Source organism: Fundulus heteroclitus, unplaced genomic scaffold (assembly GCF_011125445.2).
Source record: "Fundulus heteroclitus isolate FHET01 unplaced genomic scaffold, MU-UCD_Fhet_4.1 scaffold_187, whole genome shotgun sequence".
NCBI lineage: Eukaryota > Metazoa > Chordata > Actinopteri > Cyprinodontiformes > Fundulidae > Fundulus > Fundulus heteroclitus.
This window is the reverse complement of record NW_023396599.1, coordinates 123,118-145,191: the sequence shown is the minus strand read 5'-3', so window position 1 is coordinate 145,191 and position 22,074 is coordinate 123,118. Positions and strand designations below refer to the sequence as shown.

The following is a 22,074-nucleotide window of genomic DNA, read 5'->3' as shown; positions in this document are numbered from 1 at the left end:
GTAGCCGCTTTTGCTTCGTGAACAGTGTTAATATCCTGCCCTGATGTACGATAGCAGCGGGGAACCAGGAGCTGCATAAATCAACTGTTGACTGTTGATTCTGACCTTGCTCCGCACAGCCAAGGCTCTCATACATCAAAAAATAATGGAGAACAAACTTTGCTTCAGTGGTGGTTGTAGGCGTAATGGAAGGAACTAGTAGCTGCATAAATCAACATGTTGATTGTTGACTCTTGCTTTGCTTGTCTTTTCCGTCCCAAAAGAAACAAAAAAAAAAAAAAAAAGAAACACTGAGACGCACATCAAACCTGTTGCCAGACATCGCTGATGATTTTCAGGACGCGTGCACACAACACTGTACGTGTGTGTATGTGTGCGTGCGTGTCATGGTGTGATCTGTCAACGTCTGGGTAAGCTCAAAAATTACGTCAGTAAAAGGCACACACACACACACACACACACACACACACACACACACACACACACACACACACACACAAGTGCACATTCAAATAGATTTTTACTCCAACACAGGCTCTACGCTTGCTGCCTTACACATAAGTTCCACTCCTTAAAGCAAAGACGTTTCCTGAAAGAGCAAGGCCCTACGGGAAAATCGTCTGGACAAACTTCAGATACACACACACACACACACACCTGCAGACACACACACACACACACACAACGGAACATTTCAAACCCGCGATGTTGACATTATGCTGCTTTCCAGAGCCGTTCTATCTTTGCGCCGGCCAAGGGAAGCACTATCGGGAATCAACATGGAGAAAGTTGTCAGACATTGTACAAAAGCCTGGATTCAAATCCAAATTTAAAGCCAAACATGAGGATTTTTTTTTTTTTTTTTTTTTCAGATTGGCTCACCGTAAGTTTTAATGATGCATTTCGTAGTAGAGTAGTAGTAGGGAATCACCTATAACATTAAATGAAATATACACAAAGTCGCTCTTTGTTATAAAAGTATCCCAGTGCCTATTCTGGTCCTGTTCTCACAATTCATGAATCCGTTCACTAATACTCTTGCTTCTGTGACTAGTTAGTGACAATATAAAAATTATACAGTCACGAAAAGTAATCATTAGACCTCCATTGTTTTCTTACATTTCTGGGCTGCAGTCATTGAAAACAATGGTTAACGCAATCAAGTACCAACTATTGTATGTATCCTATGACAAAAACAGACAAAAAAAACATGGATAGCCTGGAAATAATGTTTTTGGCAGTACAATGCCACAGGTATGTGGTTATTATAAAGAAACTGCGGAACATGGCTAGATATCAGCTATTAAATTAAGATATAAATCTTTTATTATGATTAAAATGAGCAAGAAGAGTGGTCTAATAATGTCACAATGACTCGAAAGTTGCATTGAATATAATTTTGTGGCCAATTTGCCATCTCCATTTTTTTACTTTGACCCACTGATTTCACCTTTAGCTCATTCTCGTATCTTTTTCAGAACTACATTTACCAGCATTTAAAGTATTTTTTTCTAGTTTTTACCAATTATTCTACACAATGTGAGGTGGCAAAATTAGATTGAACTATTTTAAAAAGCAAACAAGTTAACTCTCCGGATCCTTAGGTGTTTGAGTTTTTGTTTTTATGTTTCTATTTTTTCACAGATTTTTGTGTTCTCTAGATGCTATTTTAGTTCATACATTTGGGGATTAGGCTCTTAGTGGTACATTTTGTATTCTGTCCGATGTATTCCATGAGTATTTCCTCTGTTCATTAGACTCCTCCCCTCAGCTCACCTGTCTTGTTTGGTCTGAGCAGGTTCTCATCTCCTTCATGCTCCTTCATGCTCCTGCACTTCCTGTTTTTTTTATTGTTGTTTTTTTCCTTGAGAAAGAACCTTTTTGTAAGTTTTCTTTATATTTACTTATTCAACACGCAGCCTGACTTTAGTACTGCTCTGCATCTGAACGCTTTCCTGACCAGACATGACATTAACATTTGAATGTGTTTAGGAATAAGCGTGCCGAACATTACTAAAAACTACAGTTTCTGTGAGGAATCCCTTGAGAATTTAGATCCTTATATCTGAGCATAGTAGAACACCGCTCGATACAGGTTTTTTAAGGCCGATGCAGATACCAATTATTCTGACATCAGTCTAACCGATGCCCGATATGTACTACCGATTTTTCTGGGGTCGATTCTTGAGGCTGATGTTGTTTCTTCTTCCTCCATTTACATGATAAAAATGACACAATGATAACAAATGTTACACAAGTCTCAAAACTAAAGCAGCTAATTAACAATCATACTGCAGTTTGAAAGGTTTACAGAAAAAAAATCATGCGTCATGACTCTTACAGCAGTGCTTTTCTCGCACTTAATGATCGTGTCACAGCGAGAAAAGAGCTTTAGTTCAGTGAGGAGAAGGAGGAGAAACAACAGTGATCGTCGCTGCAGCGTATGGAAATTATTTTGTGTAAATATAGACGCTGTACGCGTAGTGATTGGTAATATTTTTATGTGGATACATGATTCTCCATGGGAACGAACACATGCACAGCAGTGGTAGCTCGCCAGCTGGGGATCAGACGTGGGGGTTTTTTAGACACAGAAACAGACACACAACACTGTTCCTTCCCTCTCACAGTGACACAGACTTTCAAAAGGGCAGACACAGCAAAATTAGACAGCTAAAACTACATTAATAGTTGAAAATGTACCCTTGTTGTTGGCACCCACTGTTATAACATCACCAGCCGCTCTCCGCCAAGGAGGGATTGGCCATGCATGCCCTTCACGTGATCTCAAGGCATGGCTGCTAATGAATTGGCGAACGCATTCACGAATGGGCCGATACCGACACAGGGTAAAAACCCAAATATCAGCCGGCCGATGCATCGGTCGACCTCTAGAGCATAGATTTCCAAAAAAGAGGCTAAAAGCTTAAAAAGATCCAACTGAAACACTCTGTTCAATAACTTTGAGCCTTTCTGTTACCTGCTAAAAAGTCTTGCTTGTGCCCTCACAGCCTGAATGACCACACGTCTTGACATGTTGCCGAAGATCGTTTCATTTTGAATGGCTTCTTATATCTACGCAGTTCCTCTGAGTTGACCTACCTCACTGACACTGAGAATAGTTCAATTGTGGGTTGTCTTCTCTCAGTAACAGCGTCCACACTGAAGAGACAACCTGGTACTGGATCTGTAAGCTTCTGAAAGACCTGTACCTGCTCAAGACTGATAAAGTAAAAATCTGCCTATTCCGGTCATCAGCTGATTTTTCTGACCACCTCGATTACAATCGTACATACAGATAATGAATTTTAACCAGACAGGATGTTGATATCGGGTGCAGTTTTTGTTTTCTTAATGGGACTTTGCATATAAAATGCTTATAAAATGGTGCTTTTCCACTAGTAAAAGAAAAAAAAACTGTGCACTTAAAAGTTATTTGCTTGACTGACCAAACAAGTCCCCTCATACAGAACAGGTAAATACATCAGAGATTCAGATCGCTGTTTTTTTCTCATTTCTGTTGACCTCAAAGTGATTTTTCAGAGGTTTCTCAGCTGTTAAGTGTCCGTTACGTGCAGTACATCTCGGCGCTAAACTGATAATAATCTACAAGATTATCTCTAGCGAGTTTACACACAACTGCAGTCTCAAATGTACTATAACTCTTATCAATCAATGGTTTCAGTTCATCTAACTTCCTCCACATCTCATGCCATGCAGAAAACTTGACACTGGTACTTGTCAAGATAAGTTTTAGGTTCTTCAAACTACTGCTAGATAACCATGTATATTTTCAGTGAAATTGTCACGTCCTACAGCTACATAACTAGTGTAAATGCATTTTTTTTTTTTTTAAGTCCAAGATGGGTAGGATCTCACCATTCATGACATAAAGCTGATTGCGGCTCCTGGTGAGATTATTCCAACGTGTGTTCCAGCTTCACGTTGTGGTAAAACTAATCCTGAATATGTCTGAATTACTTTAAAAATAAAAACATATGGAACGCTTTCATTGCTTTATGAAACACAAACCCTTCTCTTCGGGTTTTTTCTGCACCTCGGCGACCTCAAAATGTGCCGTTGCTTTTCAGCAGCCTGTGGGCATCTATAGTCAAACTTTTCTTAACCTACTCTAAAACAAAATTTGGACAGCACAAATATTTATAGAAATACACCGGAATAAAGAAAAAGAAGATTTTTCCAACAAGATGATATCAGTCTGAAAATAAAAGGAAGGAGACAACGTGTGTGTAAAGCAGTAAAAAAAAAAAAGAAAAAAAAGCCCAAAAGCCATGTTGGAGAACAAACGCCATGCCCCCCTCTGGGCTTTTTCACCCAGTGCAACACACACTCCCACACATACACACACACACTTAGGCCTGAGATAAATTTAACTGTCAGCCGTAAAGTTTTCAACCATAGCAAGTGATCTTTTGCCCCCTTTTCTCGCCTCACTTTCCCTCCTCCTCCTCCTCTTTATGCAAATAGGTGTATCCTTCTGTTGCGCATCCATCGTTCTAGTCGTTATTTTCTCGTTCCAGTTGCATTTTGGTTTTCCCTCACATGTAATCCATCCTCGTGTCCATCCCAGCTTCTTCTTGCACTTAATGTGCTTTTTTTTTTTTTTTGCAGTCTATCGGTTCCTTCATTCTTTGCAGCTGTACGATGACCCAAAATCCATCTGGAGGCTTTTTTTTCTCTCCCTTATCTCTGCCTTCCTACCTTCCAAAAGATGAAAAGATATCCTTTCCTCTTCTGTCTATCTGTACTTTCTTCCCCCACAAATTCCCTTCTTAACAACCCACACACACTTCTGACTGTGGGCCTCTGACACCCACCTCTTCGTCTCTCGGCACAAAGGTCTGAAAGACCCCCAGATGTGTGTCCCCCCCTTCAATTTCCATTTCAAAAAAAGGACCTCCCCTCTCCCTCCATCATCCATCTATCCATGCATCCACTTTTTTTTCACACACACGGAGGGGAAACTATTAAAACCGTGCTGTTGGTAACTTATTGCAAAGTGTTCAGATTTTCTCAAAAACAGATTAATATCACTTCTAAGGTCCTGTAAAGACGACTGTTGGACTGTTAAGCAACTGTACTATTTATGATGAAGAAGAAAACTTCCTGTTTAAGATGAATTTCTAAAAAAAAAAAAAAAAAAAAAACATGCTGACCATCAAAATCTTTCATATCTCACAAGAGGAAGCATGCTGATGCCTACACATTTCGCAGATCTGTAAAAGTCTCTCGTATGTTGCTTGAATGAATTCCAATGAAACATCTTTAAGTCCTAGGAATAGTTTTAAAGAGAATTTGAGACAAATAACCCAGGATTGCATCTCAATCGTTAAAGGTTAAAACAAGCTATAGCAACTTGAGCCTATTGGGACAACTATTGCAGACCGGAAGTAGTGTGAGTTATTAGTTCTGATCCATTTATGAATTAGTAAAAGAAAAAAAAAAGAAAAAAAAATTCCAATATTTGATCTGCCGATATCTGATTAGAGCAATTCAGCAGAGAATTAGCAGTTTCCAGTCGCTGGCCATATAGTCGGTGTATTTTATTTTAAATGACTTTGTTGTTTTGGGCTGACTTTAAAAAACACTTCTAAAAAACACCCATAATTCAACACAGGATATTTTCAGTCACCAAGCTTTGAAAACAAAAAGCAAATCAACGTGAAATAACATTGTTTTTTAATTAACCTGTTTCTCTAAAGAAGTGGCAAAAGCCAAATTAACACTGTTCTAACCTGTTCTTCCACCTGAACACATAAAAAAAAACAGATCAGTAAAGCGGACATTGTATTTATGCTAAGCTTCGGTATTTTTAACCATCTTTGTATTAAATAAAACATACAGAAAAACAGACTAACTTTGAAGTTTCACACATGCCACTAACAACATTTTATTCGGTGGTTTTCGGAGGTCCTGCAGTTATGCGATGCAAGACATTGCGGGTTAAATTAAAAAAGCTGGTGCTACTTGGAAGCACAGATAATTCTCCATATAGGCAACATTTTTATTAAGATTTTTTAACAGAAAATCAATATGAAAGGCAACTCTTGATTGTTTAAGCAATGGTAAATGGGATATAGGGAATAAAATTCAGGAAATACACATTTATATATATTTTCTTTTTTCCATCCTCTTACACTAAGCGCCAACTCCAACAACGTCCAGACTTCTCAAGTGTAGTAAGTCTGCATCAAACAGAAAGAAAAACATACTTTTTAAACGTCTCTTGAGTTTTCTTTTGCTTGACCGGCTGCAATTTTCTGGTCTGAAGCGCTTTTTTTGTTTTCCCTGAAAAGTGAGCGCCCCGTACCGAAGCAGTAACAAGTCCCACTGACAGGACTTATTGGTGTGGAAGTTGGGGAAGGGGCTACTTATGCCGCGGGGAATACAAACAGGGACTGATAGCGTTTGCAATAAATCAGTGAAACAAACCGTAAACATTACTTTTTTTTTTTTCCTCGCAAAGATATCACAATGGACAAAGCAGCGAATTATTTAGGAAAATCCTTGTATAAAAATAGCTATATAACTATAATTGATTGGTGCGTCTGGTTTAGATTCCACAAAAGTCAGTTGTGGTTTTGAGCCAAAATACAAAATAAGGCAAAAAAGGAAGAAAAAAAAAAACGCTTATCGACTATATTTAAGACAAAAAGAAAGGACTATAGAGGTTTTTCAGGCTGAGTGGATTATTAATCTATGTTTGCCATTAAAGAAAAACGTGTGTTGCCGATTCGCAACATCATCCTTACTTGTTTCTTTGTTCCCCTAAGATCTAATTAGAAAATAAATCAGCTTTGACACAACCCTAAATGTCATTTAAATTGTGGTTTTTCCATTCAAGCACATTAGCTGACATTCTCCTTGACCCAAACACACACACAAGGTCTCTAGCATGAAGCCTCATAAACAAAAAAACGACAAAAAAAAGTTTACTACTAACTTCTTTACAAGTGATAAGGCAAGACAAAACTATTTTAGTTAAGTGTCAGAGCATGAGCAACATCAAATGCCGTCTCATGATTTTGAGCAAAGAAATCCTTTGACTTTTAATCGTTTCAACTACACGGCACTAATACCCACGGTGGTAGTCCGATGACGGCCTCTTAATGCACAAATAACTCTACACTGCTCTAACAGGAGACGAGTCCGGGCCCTTTTAAAGTTTCTGCGGTTTTGAAGTGAAACCCTGAGGGCATCGGCTCAAACTGTCTTCAGGGCGGCAGCCTCTAAAGCCCAAAGCTGCTCCTGCTGAATTATTTTGCAGCATCAAAAAGGGGGGGAAAACGAAGCCATCCCCCGCGTCATCATGCAGAGCACAGGTGAGCGAGTCCGCGGTGCTTATGCACTTGGGTAGAGCTGTCTCGCTGACTCCTTCAGATTTGGGCAATTATGTCAGGCTAGACCACAGCCAACTAAAAAAAAAGGTGTCATATCTCCATTTGCTTTCTTCTTTTTATTCCTCCTGGTTATAGAGCAGCCAGCGACGACTGCATGAATAATATAAACAACAGTCCAGACTGACTATTTGTGAACCTTTTTTTTCCTACAGCGCGCACAGACAGAAGCAGACACACGGAAATACACAAAGAAAGGAAAGACAACAGCGGTTGATGTCTTTAAGGGATAGAAATAAATGGGCTTAAATCAAAGAATTAATTTGGCGGGGCACAATAAAGAGCATACACACAGAGGAAACCACACTTTGACAGACCCAATGCGCGCACAGACTGAGGACAAAGACTACTTTGAAAAGTTACTCGGCCACCAGATGTTTCAGCCTGATCCCAGACTACAGTTCTAACAGAGCTGCAGCTACATACGTGTGTCAGTGCGTGTGTGTGTGTGTGTGTGTGTGTGTCTGTGTGCAGGCCAAAGTTTTAAAAAGCAGCAAAAATTGAGTCTCTTTCCAAAAGAAATATGGTCATGCTAAAACTGTGTCTGCATTCTTAACAGCGCTACACCTTGTCGAACATTTCGCCGCTGAACGGGTTCCAACAAACGAACAATAACTGCGCCGTTTGCGTCATGCCCGGGACAATGTTGTTTGACGATTTTTGTCAAGCTCTGACCAAAAAGATGCGGACTTTCTCTAATGTTGTTTTCTCTCTAAGGTCTATAAAAAACAAACTTTAATTCATGATACTAAAACTTTAACAATAAAAGATTTTTTTTTTTTTATTAACCTTTTTTGGGGGATTTTAGTACAAGGCTCTCTATCTCTCACTGGAAATCCACAAATAATATTCTCCAAGTTACAGCACAGAGGTATTTGTGTTAATAAAATTTGACTGATAAAGAATTGCAATATTTCTTCTTCATAAGCCGCAAAGACCTTAGTGGTAAGAGACCGAGAGTCAGAGGCTTTCCTGTAATTCGTCTCTTCTTCTTGCATAACTTAAAAGCGCAAAATATCACATGAATTTTTTATTTTCATATGTTATTTGTAAGAAATTGCAACTGAATCTAACATTGTAGTTGAATGGTTAAGGGCCCCAACAAAACCTTCACAGTACAGTTTTATTATACTTCAGATATAATTTCAAGCAAAACATGCATATTATTAATAATTTAGGTGGTCCTCCTTTTAGTTTCCACCCCATGTTTTTGTTTCGTTGAGAAAGTAAAATATTTCCAAGCAGCTGAATTTGTCTTTCTTCTAAGCAAGAAAAGTATACGCCTTCTTTCAGCCAGCTGACCAGCAGTGGTGCTGCCATGACGCTGCTTTTGATAAGTTTTAATTACCAACCTGAGGTCACCAAAGTGCCGATAAAGCTAAAAATCTTCCAGTTTCCGACACCAGGAAGTTAATTGCGGGGACGGGTCAGAAAAGTATTAAATTAAATTATTAGTCAGAAAAGTATTTAAAAGTGAATTTCAAAAAGGATTTTTTCATACCTGTCCTATAATTTAAAGTCCTAAAAGACCAGAGGTTTCTTCGTATGTACATAACCCCCCTCAGAGCTGGTTGCTGCACACTGGCAGTCAGCTGGCTCAAAGAAGGCACTTACCTTTTAGCTCCTTTACTACAAAAACAACTTTTAAAATATTTCTGGTTGGGATAAACGCAGACAGCCATGGTTTGGAAACAAAAGTATGCCAACTATCACTTCTATTGCAACAACTTGGTTTAAAATCTACAGCTATTGTAGCTTGAAGCAAAACATTATAGTAAACTGTTAATGAAGCCCGACTGCTAATTTTAGCAGGTGTTTATTTAGTAGTTTTATTTAGGTGTGTATCAAAAAAAAACTAGAGATATTATATATAACATAATCATAAGTATTAAAGTTGAACCAATTCATCAGCCACAGTTCATAATCGGCCAATGCTTCCTCAATCTGCCCTGAGTGGTAATTTGTAGGTCAGATGCAGAAAAAATCTTATTTTTCATTACATCCATTAAAACTAACATCTCCTACCATTTTTGGTCTATAAATCTGGCAACATACAATTTGATGCACTTTTTTAAGTTGAACAAATAAATTAGGCACATATACATTGATGCATAAAGGCCCTTCCTTTATTTTCTTAAATCCTTCTTTTTCTACTGGATGCCAAACTACTTGTTCTATTAAAGAACATTCAGCAGATTTTTCTATTTTATACTACAGTCATTGGGGAAAACCAACAGTTATCAAAGCCAGGAGGACAGACTTCAATCTGTATCAGCTAGAAAAACTTTGATTCGTGAGCTCCTTGTCAGAATACTTTATCATTTTAGTAGCCAGTGGTGTCTCTATTTTAGAACAAAGAAATCAGATCACGTTCTATATTTTTGCTGTAAACTTTTATTGCAGATACTAAGAGGCCATTTTTTTGTTCATGCCCAATCTTTAATAAAAAATACAATGTTTGGCCAAAATATGACTTAATACAGTGGGAATGTGTGTGCACGGAAGATCCTCTCACACATAACAAACAGAATCCATAAGCTAACAAAAAAAAAAAGCTGTATTAGCCAGCAACAATGCTTCACAGCTGTATGGCTCGCCCAGATTGAAACGCATGATTGCTGGAGGAAAATTGTGCCACATCACCATTGGAGAAACTGTATTCGTGACTGGGATGGAGCACAATAGCAAACAAATGTCAGCGAGTATTTACACTTGAAATGAAAGTTAAATGCAATCTTGGACCAAGTAAACTCCCTTTTCTGACAGTGATTACACTACAATCAAGGGCATATGACACTCAGCAGTCCTGGTAAAAAAACAAAAACAAAAAACAAACAAAGACAGAAACTTAAAGACAAAGATGCAGAACATTTCAATAGACAAAAGGAAAAAGTGAAACAGACGGGGTGAATTGTCTGATAAGGAATCTTAGTGTGTGTGTGTGTGTGTGTGCACAGAGGGAGGTAGTTAACCTCCAGCACAGAAATAAACAATCAGCAAGTCTATTTGCTCAAAACCAAGCAGCAAATGAGATAGACTTCAAGTCAGCAGCTGCAGATAACAAGCATTAGACTCGTAGAATAACTGATAGGAATCTATCAACAAGACTGAGAAGTCTGGAGATAAACGTTGACTAATACTGCTACTGCTAAGCACGAGATGCTAGGCGCTGATATGCAGTAGTAACGGATGCCGCATAAATGAAACAGACAGGGGTAGAGGGGGAACGAAATCACCTGCGTTCAGGCACGCGGCCACATCAAAAACACCCAACGGAAAACTCTGATGTCTGTAAACTGGAGGCTGACGTTTACGCGAGCGGCTGGTTACGCACTAATCTGATGCGAAGATCTCAGCAAATGAGACAAACAGCGGCAAAACGACGAGTGGGTTTCTTGATTCACGGCGGCTGTTTCCTAAAGAGCTGCGAATCGGACGCAAATCACCCGCTCGGATCCAGGCTGAGTTTTCCTCTAACAGAATCAAAATTTCGGGGAAGGAAGAAACTTTGCGCGCAATATTAGTTAAGTATACAAAGAGTTTTACCTGAATGAGAAGGACAGCTCTGAATATGAGGAGGCAAGATAAAAATCACAGTCGGGTTGCTGTCGCTTGTGCTGCTGTCACATTTTCCTTAGTCTTTATCAACAGGTGTGAAAACTGCACTTACGAAATGAGAAAAGAACTAAACTTTCAAGAGCAAAAATTCTGGTATTCGCTGCTGTCTAGACGACATGTGCCTCAGACGAGCATGCTTCCTCGAGGCTCGACATTACAGTAAACGTGCTTATGAAGTCATAATCCCGACAGACAAACTGTTGGTGCAAAAAAAAAAGAAACAGGATCCTTCAGACGTAGCGTCACCATGTGCGTGTCACGGTTGCTTTATAAATGCATGTCGGATGGATGCAAGTAAGTAGCGCAGGAGATAAATGTCAAACAAGGCATTTTATACTCAAATTGCACTCTAATGTTCATTCGTGGTTGTTATTTTTCAGTATTGAAAGGAGTAAGCCTTGAAATTAGCATCTATCTTAACACTACTATCTAAGGGTGCAGAAATGTTTTTGGATAAAATCAAGATTTTCAGAAATGTGCTAAAAAAAGCTTTTGCCTTTTTTTTTTCGTCAAGTGAATGTAGCTCTTGGGGTTTTGCTCAAAGCCATGCATGAAAAAAATGAAACATTTTATTTGGACGCATTAGCAAGTAGCTCAGGCAGCATACTATCAATATTTAGAAAAATCCACCATTTCATTGGACCTGATTAATAAAATATGCAACATTTCCATGTAAGGAAATAGTTATTATTCATAAATCAACCAATGGCAAAATTATTGAAATCTCCAAAAAATTAAACTCAAACATTATTTTACATTCATACTTTACCAATTTAATGCCATTAATTCATTTCAATGACTTTGTGTTTCCTTGAGCTACAAAAATGATTTTATCCCTCTTTTAAAATGGGATGGGGTGCGGACAGGGACGCGTGTAATTTGCAGGATAGCGGACGCATGCTGATCTTTATCAGTTGGGAAGTGACAACAAAAACGTAGCTGCTCACCTAAACCCATCCCCAGTCAGAGAAATCACGACAACATTCATTCAAGCAGGACTTTAAATGTGACGAACAAGACTGGACCAGGATCCAGGTTTGTCCTGCACAGTGAGGAAGGTGGTAGCAGAGGGTAAAAACGATCTCCAAAGGGCACTGAGAGAGCCGAGATTACGGCACGCATCTGCAATAAATAATTAATGAATAAACTTGTTGCATCTTTACCATTGGTGCCAATAAACACAGAAAGTGCTGTATGTTAAATAAAAAAAGAATCATGATGAACAACCGGAATCTCATTATTGATAAGAAAATTATATAAAAACTCTGCGGGCCAAATTATAGTAATATTAAATAGACTGAATATTAAAAATAGCTACATATTTACACAAGTTCTTTTTATAACAGCCCTCAAACTTTAAAGAACATCTGTAGTTATGTAGTTCCAAATCAAAACTTAACTTGCATGATTAAAAACCCAAAGCAGCCAAACAGCTTAAACGCAGAATAAATACTTTGTCATTTTGACGCTAAAGGCCGCTGATGCTAAATAGTTGAGAAAAAAAACAAAAAACGTTCTATCAGCTGATTATCAATCAACCGAGGGCTCCTTTTTTAATTATATTTTGACAAATTTCATCAAGCGCCCAGCTGGGGCATCACCTCAGGTGTTTTTTTTTTACACAAGGTCAGAACTCATCTGAGTCGTGATTGATAACCGAAGGTCCGGGCGCACAGGAAGCATCAAAAACCTGCTCGTACCGCTGAGTCAAAGCAGCCCGGACTCCAGAACTCAAAGCGCTGACATCAAAAGCCAGCAGGTTTCATTTACCAGCTGCCTCACAAGCCAAAGCTGCAAAAGGCTGTGAATCACTTTCCTAATTATTCTGACACGGCGCAACGCAGATGCACGTGTCTGCAGCCGGTGCTACCTGTTGCATTTTTTAAGAGCCTTAACTTGCCGTCGTACGGAGAAAAGCACAAGTAGTAAGCAGGTCTGAGCGTTTTTTAAAAACTTTCGGTAACAGAAGAGACCGCAAGGCGGTACTGCCGCCTGCGCCGCTCCCCACTCATTTCGTACCCGTTTAAAATCGACCCAACCACCGCCTATCAGTTTCCACTGTGTCATGGCAGAAAGATTTTCACCCTCTCGCATTAGAGAACATCTCCCAAATTTAGGATTTCTCAGAAAAACAGTTAAGAAAAAGAAAAGAAAAAAAAAAAAAGACTCATCTCACCCTAAACCACGAACATGTGCTCGTTATCTGAAGACGGGCTTTAAAGTCTAAAAAAGAACAAAGACGTTAGAAGACAAAGTTGAGCCTAAACAAGGCTGCACAGACCACAGACCACAGTGGGGATTATATTTTTTTGGGGAGCCCTTTGTAGCCGAGACTGACTTCCAGTAAAAAAGCAAGAGGAATATAAGATCAAAATCCCTGCCCTGCCACCAACTACGGCCCACTAATACAAAGTCACGATATGCCGGGCCAGTAAAAAGAAAAAAATAGTTTAAAACGATCGCGTCCTTGAGATATGAGCAAAAGCAGGACGTTGGGTAATAAAAAAAAAAAGCACAATCACAGAGTGGAGCACGAGCCAGGACGAATGAAAGATGTTGTTTTGCTCCAAAAACAGACAAAAAACAAAAAAAAAAACTCTCCGTGACAAATGGGTGTTATACTTTATCTGAACTGCGGGGAAAGGCTGGGATGAATAACAGCTGATTGCCCTAATAGATGCTATCTTTTTTCCTGCTTATTAGAAACAATGAGAGTTGAAGCCGCCGCGAAAGCAACTCAAAGTGATTGGAAATTAAATAAATGGGGGCTGCGATTAAAGAAGAAAGAAGTGTTCCTTAAATCGCTTTTTTTTTGGAGCAGGTCTGAAGACGGTTTACTCCAGAAGGACGCGGCGGTGTTGCACCGACACGCTCGACGAGCGTCAGCTGAGAGCACTTATGGGAAACGGCTCCGGTAAAGGCTTCCCATGTGACTAATTCTTTAGCATATAACGTTACACTGAAGGACAGGGCGAAAGGAAAAATCAAACGTGAAAAAAAACAAAATAAAACTGTAGCGTCTTGTCATATCGGGGATAAATCAATGTTTATAATCCTCCTCTTGGGATTGGGAATTTGCCTTAAATGTTTGTGAATTTGGTCTCGTGTTAAAACACCATCTTAGTCTACAACAAAAAACAGCATCGGTCGGAAGTTTTAGAAGCATTATAACAACAACAACCCAGCAGAGGTTAGTGTAGACTTGAGGATTTTGACTGATCTCTTAAATGGTGAGAAGCGAATCACTTCATGAAGAGAGGTAAATAAAGGGAACTGGCACAAACGTTTTTGTCGGTCCTGAGTAGGCATGAGTCGGTTAAAGGCACCATCCGTGGTTAAAAAAAGTGTTTCTGTCAGGCCGTTCCAGTGGTTTTGAATCCCTTTAAATGAGGCTCCGGCTCTGACTGCAGGGCGAGTAATCAGCTCTGCCCCTCACCTGCCTTTTTGCTGTGCACTGCCAGTCAGCTGGCCGACCGAAGGTCTCTGCACCTTTTCCTTTTTTATTCAGCAGTTTGGAAACGTTCCCAGTCAGGCAGAGCACAGACAGTCATGCTCTGAAAACTAAGGGAGTGCCACCGATGACTCCTGTTCTTTTAAAACGCTAGCTGGACAGCTTGGAGCCGCACGTCCGCTTAGCAATTAGCTGCAGATGGGATGTGGAGCGGATAGCCTGACTATTTAACACGCTAGTGTCAAGTTATTTTACTCCCAGTTTCGCCCTGTTAGAAAACAGACGGGTATAACACTCCGCACAATGAGAATTACTATATTAAACAGGCGATGATTTTAGATTTCTGCACCAGCTTACGTATCAAAATAACCATGAGTCAATGTTAAAGATAACATAATTCAAGGTATATTTAATATATTATACAATTTTAGCAGCTGTAGTTTGCTTTTTCTGGTTTAAATAACAGCGATTTGCAATTGTTGCGTAAGCAGCATCATCTTTTTACTCGAGGATAAAGTGCTGTGGGAATCTCTTACCAGCTAAAGCCTAGTTACATCTAGTGAGTTCTCTTTGTGTTCAAAAGTTGGAATACACCAAGAACGTATGATTCTGAAGTCAGAATCCAGACGGTGAGGTTTGGGGTTCAATGGCCAGACTCAAGTTTAGAATCCAATATGGCTGCCAAGCATTTACGACGCAGTGAAACTTGTATAAACTATTATTAGGACGTCTGATGGGTAGCGTAATTAAACCAGTGGTACAGACAGGGGCTTCTACAGTCTCCATTTGTGAACGTGTTCCTTTAGTGTTTGAACGCAAAAAGCGGAGGGAAATCTGTCAGCAGCTTCTTTTGCTAATAGTTAGCGCCACAGCAATTGAGCAAATCCCGCCGGCTTTCAAACCTGCAACCGAAACGTCCACTACTCGAGCGCGCTGCCGTTCCCGGAGCCGAGCTTAAAACCTCCGACACGAATCCAGTCGCAAAACAAAAACATAAAAAAGACAAGCACAGTTTGAGTAGAGGCAACCAACCGGACTATTTAAGTTAACGTTGCTTTATAAGTTTGTTTGTAATAAGCTTCCAGTCACTGCGACTACCAGCGGCGTAAACAAACTACTAGATGCTTTCCAATTAGAAAAAAAAGCACACAGACCATGTAATAGATTTTTGTTTTAATGTTGCGATACATTAGGGTGGAGGTTTTAATTCAGTGAGAGTTTCACGCCAGCCTGTGCCTTGTCCATCTTTGGGGGTTCGGTTAGAAAAAAGGCCCAACCCCGTTCACTTTGTGCCTGTCCTTTAATTCTTCAAGGCAACGGAGCAAAAAATCATGTCTCTACGGGTTCAAGTCGCTCCCGCTTTTCCCCGAAAAAAGCGCCCCGTCTCAAACCGACCTTTCCCCCCCCCCCTCCTCAAAGCAATGTACAAAACGACCAGATACAAATAACATGGCAGCCCGCAAAATCACTACAGTTGTTCCTCGTGTCTCCCAGAACGTTAAACCATCAATAAAACACGGGAGATACATTCCAGCTATGGCCGAGCGGGACGTCCCTGGCTTTCCCTCGCTCCGTGTGTTCTCGTCGCAGCTCTCTCTCTCTCTCTCTCTCTCTCTCTCTCTCCAAACTTTCTCTCTCCTTCAGAGTTCCACCACATGAGAGGCTTCACATATTGCAGCCATATGAGTGAGCCATGGCTCGTCTCCGCAGCCCATACAGACACACACACACACACACACACACACACACACAAACACAAAGGAATACGCGCTTTGCTGTCTCCCACTCTGTCTCGCGCATACATCCACAAATAAGTTTTACAAGCAATAGGCTCGCTTTAGGAAGTCGTCAACTGTTTTGACGTTTAATAGCAGCCACGAACAAGGCCGTAAGAAACAAACGTATCCAGTGTCCAGCGTGAAAGCGGGGCTTTTTTTTTCTTCTTCTTCTTCTTCCCACTTACCACGCTAAATTTACTTATTTTGAGTGTTTTCGGTCATTTAAAAAGAGATTTATGCAAGTTGTAAAAGTTTGACAGGCCTTAATATAAAAGTGATGAGAATTTTTTTTTTTTTTTTTTTTTTTAATCTAGTTAAAGCGTAATGTTAAAGACGGTGACGGGCGACATTAATTACAAGCTTTATGAGATCTGGAAGTTGATTAAAAGTGCATGGTTTTCATTTGCGTCAAGCCTTGAGAGTAGCACCGTTCATCCGTCTCAACGTTTCTTTAAAAAAAATAAAATAAAAAAAAAACTAGAAAGGAAAAGCAAAATGAAAAGACGAGAGAATTTGAGGAACTACCGAGAGATTTGTCATTATTACATGTGCAGCTCGCGGGAAAGCAGATGTGAAAATGGCCAAAGAAAGAAGAAACACAGGGAGCAGAATTTTTAATTAAAAAAAAAAAAGAAAAAAGACTTTGCGTGTGGGTAAATAAAATAAGAGTTTCTGGGATACGCTTTGGCATGAAAAAAAAATGAAGAAGTTAACAATAATCTGAAGCCGTAAAGCACGCAGACTAACGCTGTAAGTTAAACCCTTCACATTTCATTTCTCTGAGAATTCAAAGCTGGATTGACGTACCCGGCAAGAATCTGCCCAACTTTCCCCCCCGACTCCGTTTATTTGCTCATGGCGAACCTTATTAGTCAGAACTTAAACCCTTTCAATTCAAAATTACACTTCTTAAAGTACTCTTAGGGTATAATTTCAAATATTTCTGAATCTAGGGATGTATCTTTGTTGAATGAGGGGACGAGAGAAGTTTAACGATCCTAAAACGTCTTTTAAAATACAAAATTGAAGGTTATATTCTGAGGTAGAAGCGAGGCGAGTTGTTTTTCGGCTTTTAGGGTGAGCTCAGATTTAAAGAAATCTGGTGAAGGACTGAGATAAAAAGAAGAAAGAAAAAAAATGAAGGTTCCTTGCAGCAGCTCCAATAACATCCAAAACGCATCTGAAAACGGACTCTTACAGTGGCAACACAGTGTTATCGAACTTAATTACAAAGGAATTGCTGAACTGGATCAACATGAACTATTCATGAGGGACCAAGACTCCCAAGTGTGTCACAGAGAAGTGGACGATAGGCAGTCATCTCAGCGTAGACGCATGTACAGTTCAGCTTGTTTTAAAAAATGAAAAGGTGCTGCTCCCTAATAATCTTCAGACTTGACAGTTTTAAAAAAAGTTTCTCTCTTCGATTGGCTCACCTCCTGTCTTTACTGAGAGATGTTTTCTGTAAAAAGCACTGCACTTGCAAGCAGTCACCGAAAACTAACTAAAAAAAAAAAAAAGAGTTAACAGAACTTTCTCATCATCATTCCCCTTATTACACTGAACGCAGCAGTTTTAAAACAGGACGGCAAATCTGGATGGTTAGGATTCTCTGTCTTGGTTAACTTTTGATTTTAACTCGGAGGTGTGTCTGAGGTAGTTTTCCAAGTCAATTTCTTTTGGTTTTTTTTTTGTTTTGATTTGGTTTGTTGCTGGAAAAAGTTAGCAGTCAGAACTTGAAGAATTCAAACGAGAACCCGCACACTTTAAAGTACGCCTGGAGTGTAAGTTTATAGCTAAGCGAGCTGATATACAATATGAGGGGTTATCTGGAAAATAAAATCAGGGCAAAAACTCTAGAGTTCCTCAGGGATGTATCCTGGGACCGTCTGTCTTTACCTCATCTGGATGCTAACTTGTACAGGCTGCAATGTTATACATATAAATGTGATAACCTGGGAGGTAAATATGAATATATAGCTGCATTACAAAGAAATCTGACCAACTTTCCCCAAGCCATTTTTGAGCTGAATAAAAAAATAAAAAAAAACACACACTATGAAAACTACTCCATTCAATGAGTCCAGAAAGGCAGTTTATTGTGCTCTTTAGAGTGTAATTAAAGTTTCATTTTAAAAGCATACATGCATTTTAAGTTGAGGTGTTTAAAAACCGCGAGACTAAACACGGAGAAGTGTTTGCTCAAAATAAAAGAAAAAGTTTGTTTTTTTTTTTCACCTGAAGCAAAGCCGCAATTTGGAGAAGTCCTCGATTTCATTATGAGCTGAAGCTCTCGGTAATGGGAGTTTCTCATAGCTCTACTTTACAAATATATAAACATACATATGGTGAATCCCTCAGGGGTAAAAAAAAAACCTAATTTTAAGTAAGAATCTTTGTTTTTTTTCCCCACTTTTAAACAAGTGGGGATAACTGTATGGGGTGGTTTAAACAGGAGCTTAACAGGCCTGCATCTCTTTTTAAACGCATTACTTGGAGTTATTTGCTAAATAAAAGCAAGGTTGTTTTGTAAAGTGTTTCATGGGGAGGGGGGGGGGGCTCTGATTTGGAAAACTCTGGTGGAGGACTGTGTTAAAAAAGCTTCCTTACCTCATTGTGCTGCCTTCACATACCCTGCTGTCCCCACAGAGTTGTCATGCCTACCCAGCACCCTTATCTCAAAGGAACATCACAGTTAGTTGGGACGAAAAAGGGGGGGGGGGGGGGGGGGGGGGGCCTTTTAAAAAAAAAGTTGAACTCCGAACACGAAACGTCCGATCATCAAATGCAAAACTATCCTGAGACAAATGTATAAGAGGAGAGGGGGGGGGGGGCACAGTCGAGCCGCTCTGCACTTGTTTGCGTTCACGTTGATAAGGGAGGATGTGTCGACAACCCAACATCCACCACGCCGCTCTGCAACAATGAAAACAGCGCCATATCGGATAAACAGCGCTTCTTTGATGTGTAAATCACACTTTTCTGTCGCTCTTTAGCCCCCAATAAACTCCCAAGAAGCAAAGAGCGCGACTTTCTTTTTGTTGTTTGTTAGTTTGTTTGTTTATTTGTTGATTTTTTTTTTCTTAAAACAGTTTCCGTCTAAACTCCGTGACGCGCGTCTGGAAGCTGAACTTGAGTATCAAGTTTGCGGCGTGAAAAAACAAAAAGTTGTTGTTGAGTTGTTGTTGTTTTTTTATCAATGAAAGAATGAACACCCAAAACAAGCTAGTAGTTACACCGGAGCTACTTTTGTAGTGACAGAAATCATCCCCGGAGTTTAGCTGCCTGCAATCACGATCAATCAGAAACGCCGCTTATCGCGAACTTAACAAGCCGAAGAGACTCCAAACTTAAAAAAGAAAAGAAAAGAAAAGAAAAGAAGAGGAAAAGCACAAACCTACTTGAGGCGACTCCACGTTTCCCCCCCTCTCTCTCTCTCTCTGCTTGTTGTTGGCTTTCAAAGTTAAATCAGAGCGGTAGCCCGTTCCCCGGTAGCAGCAGCAGCAGCAAACAGCAGACACGGCCCCCCCACCACACACACATACACACACACACGCGCGCGCGCACACACACACACATTTCGCATTAGTGTGGCGTACGGGTGTCCTAAGCTAAATGTAAATTGCCATGTGAATTCAAAGCGGTGCTCCCTCCTCTCTTCTTCATTCAGCAGCAGATTTCCCCCCTCCCTCCACCACCTCCTCCACCTCCGCCCCCTCCAACCCTCTCTCTCTCTCTCTCTCTCTTTCTCTCTCTCTCTCTCTCTCTTCCCCTCACACCGACGTTGCCGCTGCTGCTGCCGCTGCTGTTGCTCAGGCCGTTAGTTACATAAGACGCAAACCGACCGCTGCCCGTCGTAAAAACTACTAACGGCTACATTTTGTACCCCCCTCCTCCTCCTCTTCCTCCTCTTCCTCCTCCTCCTCCTTCATAATCGCTTCCTTTTCGGACGGACACATTTTCCTCGGCTGACTCATCTCGAGAGCACATCTCTCGCCGTCTGCGATCCCAAACCCTGCGTCGCTTTTGTTTATGAAAATAAAAAAAAAATAAATAAAAAATTAAACCCAATACGGTGACATTCAATAAAAAGGAAAGAAGCTGTTGCAGAGATAGTTGTATGTAACGGATGCTTACCTGTTGATCAAGATAAGCATTAGCCTCTCTTTTTTTCTCTCTCTCTCTCTCTCTCAGAGTGGCTCTCTTTCAGCAGCCTGTAAAGATGGTGGCTGTCTGGCTGGTTCGTCTCTTTGTGGGCTTTTTTTTTTTTTGTTTGTTGCTGATGTCGGACGGGGTGACTGTGTCTTGGCTGTCTCTTTTTTTTCTCTCTTTGGTCAGGGTGGAGGGGGAGTGGGGGGGTAGTTAAAGGCTTCGCGGCAGCACATAAACTAGGCTAATACCGACTGATTAGTGGGTGAGTTCGGCTCGGGAGTTGATATATATTCGCTATAGTTAGTTTGTTATCCGTGGATTTGGTGGTCACAGCAAACCGAAGCGGGTCAGTTTGTTATCTTTCCCTTTTCTTTTTCTTTTTTTTTCTTTTCCTTTTCTTTCAGACTAGTGTTATCGCTTTGCTGTGACAGGACCTCTCCGCCTGTCTCTCTGTGGGCATTACGTCAGAGGAGGAAGACACAGCGGCTCTATTAATATCAAGAAGCCACCCGAAGACTCACTCTTAAAGCGGCACACACTGCTATCTGTCACTGATTTACACAGGTAACCAAGAGCTGAACTCAAGAGCTTAGAGTAAAGTTAGTAGTGCAAAGCAACCCCCCCCCCCCCCCAGACAGTGTAGCCTAACTTTTGTGTTGGAGAACCTAAGCAACCAAGTAAGTAAATTAATAAATAAAAGTCTTACCCCTTATCATTCACCGTAGTTGACTCAACTTAAAGAGACACTAACAAAATGTAGACTGTTTTGTAATTGGGCAGATCTTTTTGGTGTTAATAGTGGAAATTCATTGCTTGCAGTGCATAGTTCCTCAAGGGTCCATCTTGATGCCTAAAAAGTGGATCAGACAGCTGCAGCTGATCCAGAACGCTGCTGCCTGCGTCCTCACTAAGACTAAGAAAGTACAGCACATCACCCCAGTTCTAAAGTCCTTACACTGACTCCCTGTATCTCAGAGAATAGACTTTAAAATCCTTCTGTTAGTTTATAAATCCCTGAATGGCTTAGCACCTAAATACATCACAGACTTGTTATCAGTGTATCAACCCTCCAGACCACTCAGGTCTTCTGGCTCCAGCCTACTCTGCATACCTAGAACCAGAACCAAACACGAAGAAGCAGCATTTAGTTCCTATGCTCCACTTATCTGGAACAAACTTCCAGAAAACTGTAAAAGTGCGGAAAGCCTGAGTTCCTTTAAATCAAGATTAAAAACACATTTGTTTAAAATTGCCTTTGACTGTTCTAGTTAAACTGTTTTAATGTTTTTAATGTTCTTTTTTGTTTCTATATTCTATCCCTACTTGCTTGTATTCCTATATTTTAATCATGTAAAGCACTTTGCATTGTCTCTGTACTGAATTGTGCTATATAAATAAATTTGCCTTGCCTTGCCTTGCCTTGATTACTCCAGGGTTGGAGCTTTCCAGTTTTTGCGGGTCTTACAACAAAATTATTCATACTACCAGATGACTCTAATAAAGACATTTTTCATCCACCCATCCATCCATCCTTCCATCAATACATCCATCCATCTATATACATTGATAGAGTATACTCTATCAATGTATAGATGCTCTAGATAAGTGCTTGTGAAATAGTGGGGTGCACCCCCTTGAGGAGGCCGGGGGGGGGGGG

The 22,074-nt window shown here is 40.2% G+C and overlaps 1 protein-coding gene across 5 annotated transcripts in view; it reads right to left on the bottom strand.

The window, feature by feature from the left end:
* Positions 1 to 19,942, bottom strand: part of trps1 (trichorhinophalangeal syndrome I) — a 165,356-nt gene extending 145,414 nt beyond the window's left edge. For 4 of the 5 annotated variants that reach the window (XM_036129585.1, XM_036129589.1, XM_036129587.1 and 1 more), the window contains exon 1: positions 19,663 to 19,942. The gene's annotated coding sequence lies outside the window, so the exon portion shown is untranslated. Of the gene's footprint in view, positions 1 to 18,875; positions 18,949 to 19,662 lie in introns of those variants that run through there. The other variant, XM_036129586.1, reaches the window with a different exon arrangement.
* Between the last annotated feature and the right edge of the window lie 2,132 nt (positions 19,943 to 22,074).